A 9222-nucleotide genomic window follows, 5' to 3' on the forward strand; every position below is an offset into this window, starting at 1 on the left:
AAAAGCGATCTGATGGTTTTATAAAGGGCAGTTCTCTTGCACATGCTCTCTTTCCTGCCACCATGTAAGACGTGACTTTGCTTCTCCTTCACCTTCCACCATGATTATGAGACCTTTCCAAACCTGCTTTTCTTTCCCTTCCTTCCTTCCTTCCTTCCTTCCTTCCTTCCTTCCTTCCTTCCTTCCTTCCTTCCTTCCTTCCCTTCCTTCCTTCCTTCCTTCCTTCCTTCCTTCCTCTTTCTTTCCTTCTTTCTTTCTTCTTTATTTTTTGAGATGGAGTTTCACTCTGTCACCCAGGCTAGAGTGCAGTGGTGTGATCTATTTCAGCTCACTGCAACCTCTGCTCTCTCAGTTCAAGCAATTCTCCTGCCTCAGCTTCCTGAGGAGCTGGACTTACAGGCATGCACCACCATGTATGGCTAATTTTTGTATTTTTAGTAGAGATGGAGTTTTGCCATGTTGGCCAGGCTGCTCTCAAACTCCTGACCTCAGGTGATTTACACCCACCTCAGCCTCCCAAAGGGCTGGGATTACAGGTGTTAGCAACTACGCCCAGTCTAAACTTCTTTTTCTTTATAAATTACCCAGTCTCAGGTATTTCTTCATAGCAGTATGAAAATGAACTAAAACAGGCACATAGAATCTATGTCCACATTTATATACATACTATGCACATTCTCAGTTTACCGGCAGAGATTCTCGTAACATCCTACTAAGTGTAATATCCTACTGTTTCACCCTTACTGCTCCCAGGCTACTCTGCATGCTGCAGCCAGAGAGATCCTGTTCAAGCCTCTGTCTGCTCCTGTCCCTCCTCGTTACTTAGTTTACAGGCAGGGATCTTTGTTCCCTCCACGTGTCCTCCCTCCCTCCTAAGACAGGTTGCTGAGCTGAGTTTGACGTTGCTGTTTAATGATAAACAGATTTCAGATAACACATCTGCACAGAGTGAGCCGTAATTCAGGGCTTAAATGGACCACCTGAAATCTGATTCAGCACTGGAGGAAAAATTGTCTGTGCTGGTTTTATTACATGACGTAGAGACAGAGCCAAACAGGAAAGCCGGCACATGACAATGGAGACAGATCGAAGCAGTGGTGCTACAACGTATGCATTTTGTTCAGCTTACCCTCATATCTTTGGCTTCTGATATTTCCATATAGTAGGAGCTCACCACACTTCTTTTTTTTTTTTTTTTTTTTTCTGAGACAGAATCTCACTGTGTCACCAGGCTGGAGTGCAGTGGGATGGTCTTCTTGTGCCTCAGCTCCAGAGTAGCTGGGACTACAGGCACGCACCACCACACCAAACTAATTTTTTTTTTTTTAATTTTTAATAGAGATGGGGTTTTTGGCCAGGATGATCTCAATCTCCTGACTTTGTTATCCACCCGTCTCGGCCTCCCATAGCGCTGGGATGACAGGCATGAGCCCCCATGCCTCACCTGCTCAGCACACTTTTGTCAAATTAATAAATATGAGTAAATAAATGAGTGACGCATATAAAGGGTTTAATCTGAGTGCTTGACAGACAGCGCTCAGCAAATGGTTCACATTATTATATGACCAGACCCCTGCCCAATTAGCCAGTGCTATCTCTGCCAAGACTCCCTGGCTCTCCTTGGAAACTCAGCTGCGACTCCACCCCTGTGCCTTAAAGGTGCTGGGTGAACTACCCTGGTTTTTCTGGATCACCCTTCTCTCCATTCCTCTATGCCACACCCTCTGGAGGGTCCCTCAGTAGTGACTGGCTTCTTGGGATAACTTTGCTGATGTAACTCAGTTTACCCTACCATAGCTGACGTACACCATCTCACTTAATTCTGACAATGACCTGTTAGAAAGGCATCAATACCCCCATGCCACAAACGAAGAAAAAGGCTTCCAGGAGCAGCCTTGCCCACAGCTTACCTGCTGCTAAGTGGGAGAGCTGGGAACTGAGCTCAGAGCCTGGGACTCCAGAGTCTACTTTGTGAATTCCCATCACACCCATGATAACAACAAGCTTTACAAAATCAATCAGTATTTGTACCAGAATTCGGGGGTCAGAGTCATGGATTATTTTTTCTTCAAAATTGTATAATTCTGTTAAAATAATCAACTTGCCTTTAGAGTAGAAAAATATACTTTTTTTTGTAGGCTAACTGAGATTTAAAGAATGCCTTTTTTCCCTGGGTGGTCTGGCAAAGAAGGAAGAAACCTACATAACATGAAAATTGATGAAAAACAAGAAATTCTTGGATAAGTGGGAAAAGGAAGGCTTTGCAAGGGTGACTGGATCAAGAATAATGAAGGAGCATTAAATAATATTGTCACCATTTCAACTCATTGATAATACGAACACATTGTGTGTCATTTCACATGACTGAAGTTGCTGTCACCTTCATCGTCTCTGCTGATCTCAGTGTCTGCTCAGGACTGAGTAGCATGCAGGACAGACAGGGCTTTCTTCCTTATGTAGGAACCAACTTACAGAAAATCAGTGATTTCTCCAAGGTCTTAGAGTGACTCGGGGACTGAATTAAGAATGTAATCCAGCCAGGCGCGGTGGCTCAAGCCTGTAGTCCCAGCACTTTGGGAGGCTGAGGCGGGTGGATCATGAGGTCAAGAGATCGAGACCATCCTGGTCAACACGGTGAAACCCCGTCTCTACTAAAAATACAAAAAATTAGCTGGGCATGGTGGCGCGTGCCTGTAATCCCAGCTACTCAGGAGGCTGAGGCAAGAGAATTGCCTGAACGCAGGAGGCGGAGGTTGCGGTGAGCCGAGATTGTGCCATTGTACTCCAGCCTGGGTAACAAGAGTGAAACTCCGTCCCAAAAAAAAAAAAAAAAAAAAAAGAATGTAATCCAGGCAGGCACAGTGGCTCATGCCTGTAATCCCAGCACTTTGGGAGGCCTAGGTAGGTAGATCACTTTAGTCCAGGACTTCAAGAACAGCCTGGACAGCATAGTGAGACCTTGTCTCTACAAAAAGTAAACAAAATTAGGTGGGCGTGGTGGCACGTGTCTGTAGTCTCAGCTACTTTGGAGATTGAGGCATAAGAATCACTTGAGCCCAAGTGGTAGAGTTTGCAGTGAGCCGAGATGGCACCACTGCACTCCTGCTTAGGTGACAGAGTGAGACCCTGTTTAAAAAAAAAAAAAAGAATGGAATCTAGATCAATAATGTGTCTTTCATTTTTTTCTTACTCCCCCTCCTTTTTTTTTGAGATGGAGTTTCACTCTTGTTGCCCAGGCTAGAGGGCAGTGGTGCCATCTCAGCTCATTGCAACCTCTGCCTTCCAGTTTCAAGCAATTCTCCTGCCTCAGACTTCTGAGTAGCGGGGATTACGGGTGCCCACCACCATGCCTGGTTATTTTTGTATTTATAGTAGAGACAGAGTTTCACCATGTTGGCCAGGCTGGTCTCAAACTCCTGACCTTGTGATCTGCCTGCCTCAGATTCCCCAAGCTCTGGGATTATAGGTGTGAGCCACTGTGCCTGGCCTTACTCCCTTTCTTAAGGAGTTTTTTCTCCTGGCCAAAGCCTTTGAAGATGTTGGTGCCTAAATTTGGTCCACTGTCTGGGCAGGGGCAGAGACAAGGGAAATTAGTAAAATGCGTCAGTGAGGAACTGCGTTATACAGATCGTTACTCAAGAAGAGACGTTAGCTCTCTGAGTTCTGCCACCAAAAACAAAAGAGAGAGCAAAATAATTAGAAGAACAACAACAAAAAAGAGGGGGGTCTAGTCCATTCAACAGGCCTTCAACGAGCAAAGAGATCCGGGCGAGGCTCAGGTGCGAGGCAGGGCTGTGTGCTTCCTCCACAGGTCCCCACTCCTTCCTAGGGCCGGTTGCTGAGCTGACTTTGAGGTTGGTGTTTAACAATAAACAGATTTCAGATAACACATCCCTGCAGAGCAAGCTGTAATTCAGGGCTCCCATGGACCACCCGAAATTTGATTCGGCTCTAGAGGAGCTGAATTGTCTGTGTTGGTTTTACTGCATGACAGACAGAGCCAAACAGGAAAGCAGGCATGTGAAGACAGGAACAGAGACTGGAGCCATGATGCGACAAGCTGAGGATCGCCAAGGGTGGCCGCCTGCACCGGAAGCAGCGTCCTCCTCGGCGCCTCCAGAGGGAGCGGGTTCTGGACTCTGACCTGCAGAGCTGTGAGAATACATTTGTGTTGCTTTAAACTTTCTAGTTTGTGGTATGACAGCAGCCACAGGAAACAGCGACTAGCCTGGTTCTTTTCTGGGACATATGGGACTGCTCTTACGTGCAGTTGTGTCCCAAGGACTCCTGATGGCCTTACTGAAACTTTTAGAAAACTGCCCTTCAGTAAAAGCCTCTTTTTCCCAGCCCTCTGTCTTCCCACTCTCCTCTGCAGGGGCCAGCCCCACAACCCACCAGACAATCTCCCATCTCTGCCTACCCCTCCTCTTTCCCTCCTGGGCCTTTTCCTTCTTCCCTCTTGGTCCCTGCTCTCAGAGGACCGGGACGAACAAAGGCACCCATAAATCAGATTTAATAGCTACCAAGATTTGGCAATGTTCCCTTTGTCAATTCCTTTTTTCTTCCTGTTATATCCTCAGATATTTTAAAGCAAATCCCATACCTCATATCATTTCATTCTCTACATATTTCAGAGTACATCTCTTAAAACCAGGAGGATTTTCTTATATGAACCATCATGTCGGCCAGGCGCGGTGGCTGTCAACCTATAATCTCAGCACTTTGGGAGGCTGAGGCGGGCGGCTCACAAGGTCAAGAGATCTAGACTATCCTGGCCAACATGGTGAAACCCCGACGCTACAAAAAATGCAAAAATTACCTGGGCATGGTAGTGTTCCTGTAGCCCCAGCTACTCAGGAGGCTGAGGCAGGAGAATCGGGAAGTGGAGGCTGCAGCGAGCTGAGATCGCGCCACCGCACGCCAGCCTGGCGATGGCGAGACTCCGTCTCAAAACAAACATATAAACAAAAAACCCCACAATGTCATGATTATACCTACCACAGGTGTTGGTACTTCCTTGATATTTGTCAGGCCTCACCTACAGTCTCTAAATTGTCTCAAACATGTCTTTTCGGGCCAGGCACAGTGGCTCATGCCTGTAATCTCAACACTTTGGGAGGCCATGGCGGGTGGATCATGAGGTCAGGAGTTTGAGGCCAGCCTGGCCAACATAGTAAAATCTCGTCTCTACCAAAAAAATACAAAAAATTAGCTGGGTGCAGTGGTGGGTGCCTGTAATCCCAGCTACTCGGGAGACTGAGACAGGAGAATCGCTTGAACAGGGAGTTGGAGGTTGCAGAGAGCCCAAATCGTGCCACTGTACTCCAGCCCAGGCGACAGGGTGAGACTCCATCTCATCAAAAAAAAAAAAAAAAAAATTTGTTGGGATGACCTCCTGCTGGCAAGGATAAAGAATTAAATGAAAAACAGAGGCCGGGCGCGGTGGCTCAAGCCTGTAATCCCAGCACTTTGGGAGGCCGAGGCGGGTGGATCACGAGGTCGAGAGATCGAGACCATCCTGGTCAACACGGTGAAACCCCGTCTCTACTAAAAAATACAAAAAATTAGCTGGGCATGGTGGTGCGTGCCTGTAATCCCAGCTACTCAGGAGGCTGAGGCAGGAGAATTGCCTGAACCCAGGAGGCGGAGGTTGCGGTGAGCCGAGATCGCGCCATTGCACTCCAGCCTGGGTAACAAGAGCGAAACTCCATCTCACTTAAAAAAAAAAAAAAAAAAAAAAAAGAAAAGAAAAACAGAAAAAAATTATTGCTGTTTTTGTGAGTTTTATCTGTTGTTGTTTACCATAGTAGAAATAAAAACTGAAACATTACAAATAATATCAATTTATTTAAAATATAATACATAAATAAAAATACAAAATATATAAACATAAATAACATCTTTTAAATGAAAAACAACTATACTCCAAAACAAAATATTTTGGTGAAAGGAGTGGCATTATTTTATATTTTTGCAAATTTTTATAAGTCTGGGCCAGGAGTGGCGGCTCACACCTGTAATCCCAGCACGGTGGGAGATGGAGGAGGGAGGATTGCTTGAGATCACGAGTGAGACTAGCCTGGGATTACAGGCATTAGCCACTGCTCCTGGCCCCACTGGCTTATCTTATAGTTTGAATGGATCTTTTACTCATGCGTAATTTTATAACACCAGTCATTTGGAAAACATTGATTCACTGAGTTATGCACATCTTCAAAATGTTGAAGCATTGTCTATTTATTTTTGATTACAGACATAAAGACAGCAACAACAGGCACTAGGGACTACTCGAAGTGGGAGGGAAACAAGGTGGCAAGGGTTGAAAAACTGACCATTGGCTCCTATGCTTAGTACCTCGGTGGCAAGATCATTCCTACCCCAGACCTCAGCATCATGCAGTATACCCACGTCACAAACCCGCTCATGTACCTCCTGAATCCAAATTTGAAAAGAAGTTTCATTTGTTACTATGACCACCACTCTCATCAGAAAAGTCTCTAAGAACTGGGTAGCTGTCCAACTCACAGTGGTGGATACAAGTGTCTCCAAATTCTAATTTTTGTTTGAAAGAAAGCTTGAATTTTATAATTGGCAATAAATGCTGTCAAATGCACTAAGCCCTTCCTGTTCAAACTTCACCTTCCCTCCTAAGGACTCTGGGAATAATGACAATTTTCACCATTTATTAAGCTCTTGATGTATGCCGGACATCTTGCTCAGCAATTTGCATCTGTTATCTTAGCATGTTCCTTTTCACAGTATCTCTGGGAGGTATTATTTCTCCCATTTTGCAGATGAGGAAACTGAGGTCCTGAGACGTTAGGTACTTGCTTAAGGATACACAATTAGTGGCATTCCTTTATACTTTCAGAGTTCAAGAAAAGAACTCTTGGGATCAAGATCTATCTCAAATGTTACCTCCCTGGGAAGCCTTATTCCCAACCTGGACAATGAGAAAAACTCCCTTACCATTTGTTGAATGGCAGTTTAAAAGCAGCAGACGCCGGGCCAAGTAGCTCCTGCCTGTAATCCCAGCACCTTGGGAGGTTGAGGCAAGTGGATCGCTTGAGGTCGGGAGTTCGAGACCAGCCTGGCCAACATGGTGAAACCGTCTCTACTAAAAATACAAAACTTAGCTGGGCATAGTGGTGCATGCCTGTAATCCAGCTACTTGGGTGGCTGAAGCAGGAGAATAGTTTGAACCTGGAAGGTGGAGGTTGCAGTGAGCTGAGATCGTGCTGCTATACTTCAGCCTGGGCAACAGAGTGAGATTCCATCTCAAAAAAGTAAATAAATAAAAATTAAAAATAAATAAATAAAAGCACCAGGCAGCACACTCCATGTGCTAGCTCCATTACTTCACTTTCTCCTGGCAACAAGCTTATAGAACAGGCGGTGTTACTTTCCCTGTCAGAGTTTCCTATTGTTGCTGGAACAAATCACAAAATTTACCAGCTTAAATCAACACAGGTTTTTTGTTTTAAAGTTCTGTAGCTCAGAAGACTTATGGGCCTATATCAAGGTGTAAGGAAGGCCATGTTTCTTCTGGAAGCTCTAGGAGAAAATGTTTGTCCTTGTCCAGCTCCTAGAGGTCACCCACATTCCTTGGCTGGTGGCACCTTCCTCTGTTTTCAAAACCAGTAGCGGAGCATCTTCAAATCTCTCCCTCTCTCTTGCTGCTTCTATTTTCACATCTCCTTGTGACCTGACTCTCTTGCCCCTCTTTCTTTCCCTCATAAGGACCCTTGTAATTACATGGGATCCACCAGTCATAATTAGATTATTTCCCAGGATAACCCACCTCAAGGCCCTTAACATTACCACATCTGCAATGTTCCTTTTGCCATGTAAAGTAATATATTCACAGGTTCTGGGGTTGGGGCATGAATATCTTTCAGTGGGGGGCGTTTTTCTGCCCATCACACCACCTTCTACAAAAGATTCACGGAAACCTTCGGTAACTTTCCCAGGTTCACACGGCCAGTGAGTGGGGATTCCAGATTGGAACTTCAGCTTTCTTGACTCCCAGACCTAGGCCACTATCCCCAGACTTGTGGGAGAAACCAGGTGTGTTAGTTTATTGTTACACTGCTAATAAAGACATACCCAAGGCTGGGTAATTTATAAAGGAAAGAGGTTTAATGGACTCACAGTTGCACATGGCTGGGGAGGCCTCACAATCATGGTGGAAGGCGAATGAGGAGCAAAGTCACATCTAACATGGCAGTAGTCAAGAGAGCTTGTGCAGGAGAATTCCTGTTTATAAAACCATAAGAGGCTCAGTGGCTCATGCGTGTAATCCTAGCACTTTGGGAGGCTGAGGCAGGAGGATTGCTTGAGGTCAGGAGCTCAAGATCAGTCTGACCAACATGGTGAAGCCCCATTTCTTTTTTTTTTTTTTTTTTTTTTTGCAAAGCCCCATTTCTACTAAAAATACAAAAATTAGCCTGGAGTGGTATCATATGCCTGTAGTGCCACCTACTCTGAAGGCTGAGACAGGAGAATCACTTCAATCCAGGAGGCGGAGGTTATGGTGAGCTAAGATGGTGCCACTGCACTCCAGCCCGGGCGAAAGAGCAAGACTGTCTCAAAAAGAAAAAAAAAAAAAAAAAAAAACTAAACAAACAAAAAACCACACACACGCGCACGCACACACACACACACACACACGCACACACATTAGATCTCATGAGACTCATTCACTACCATGAGAACAGTATGGGGGAAAACCACACCAATGATTCCATTATCTCCACCTGGCGCCACCGTTGATGCGTGGAGATCATTACAATTCAAGGTGGGATTTGGGTGGGAACACAGCTGCAGCGTATCACCAGGGTCTGCTAAGCACTGCAGGCCTTAGTGCTTGTTCATATTTTCCTTTTAACATCTATTTGTATTGAAGACATGTGTTAATATCTATGTGAATTATTTGAAAGTGAAGACTGGGATCTTTTGTTTATTATCACTCTGATTTGTTGTTTAAGTAACTATGATAAAAATCAGACGACTATAGGCCGGGCGCGGTGGCTCAAGCCTGTAATCCCGGCACTTTGGGAGGCCGAGGCGGGTGGATCACGAGGTCAAGAGATTGAGACCATCCTGGTCAACATGGTGAAACCCCGTCTCTACTAAAAACTACAAAAAATTAGCTGGGCATGGTGGCGCGTGCCTGTAATCCCAGCTACTCAGGAGGTTGAGGCAATTCTCCTGCCTCAACCT

The sequence above is a fragment of the Sapajus apella genome, unplaced genomic scaffold, assembly GCF_009761245.1.
Source record: "Sapajus apella isolate SASKATOON/1434 unplaced genomic scaffold, GSC_monkey_1.0 scaffold15, whole genome shotgun sequence".
NCBI lineage: Eukaryota > Metazoa > Chordata > Mammalia > Primates > Cebidae > Sapajus > Sapajus apella.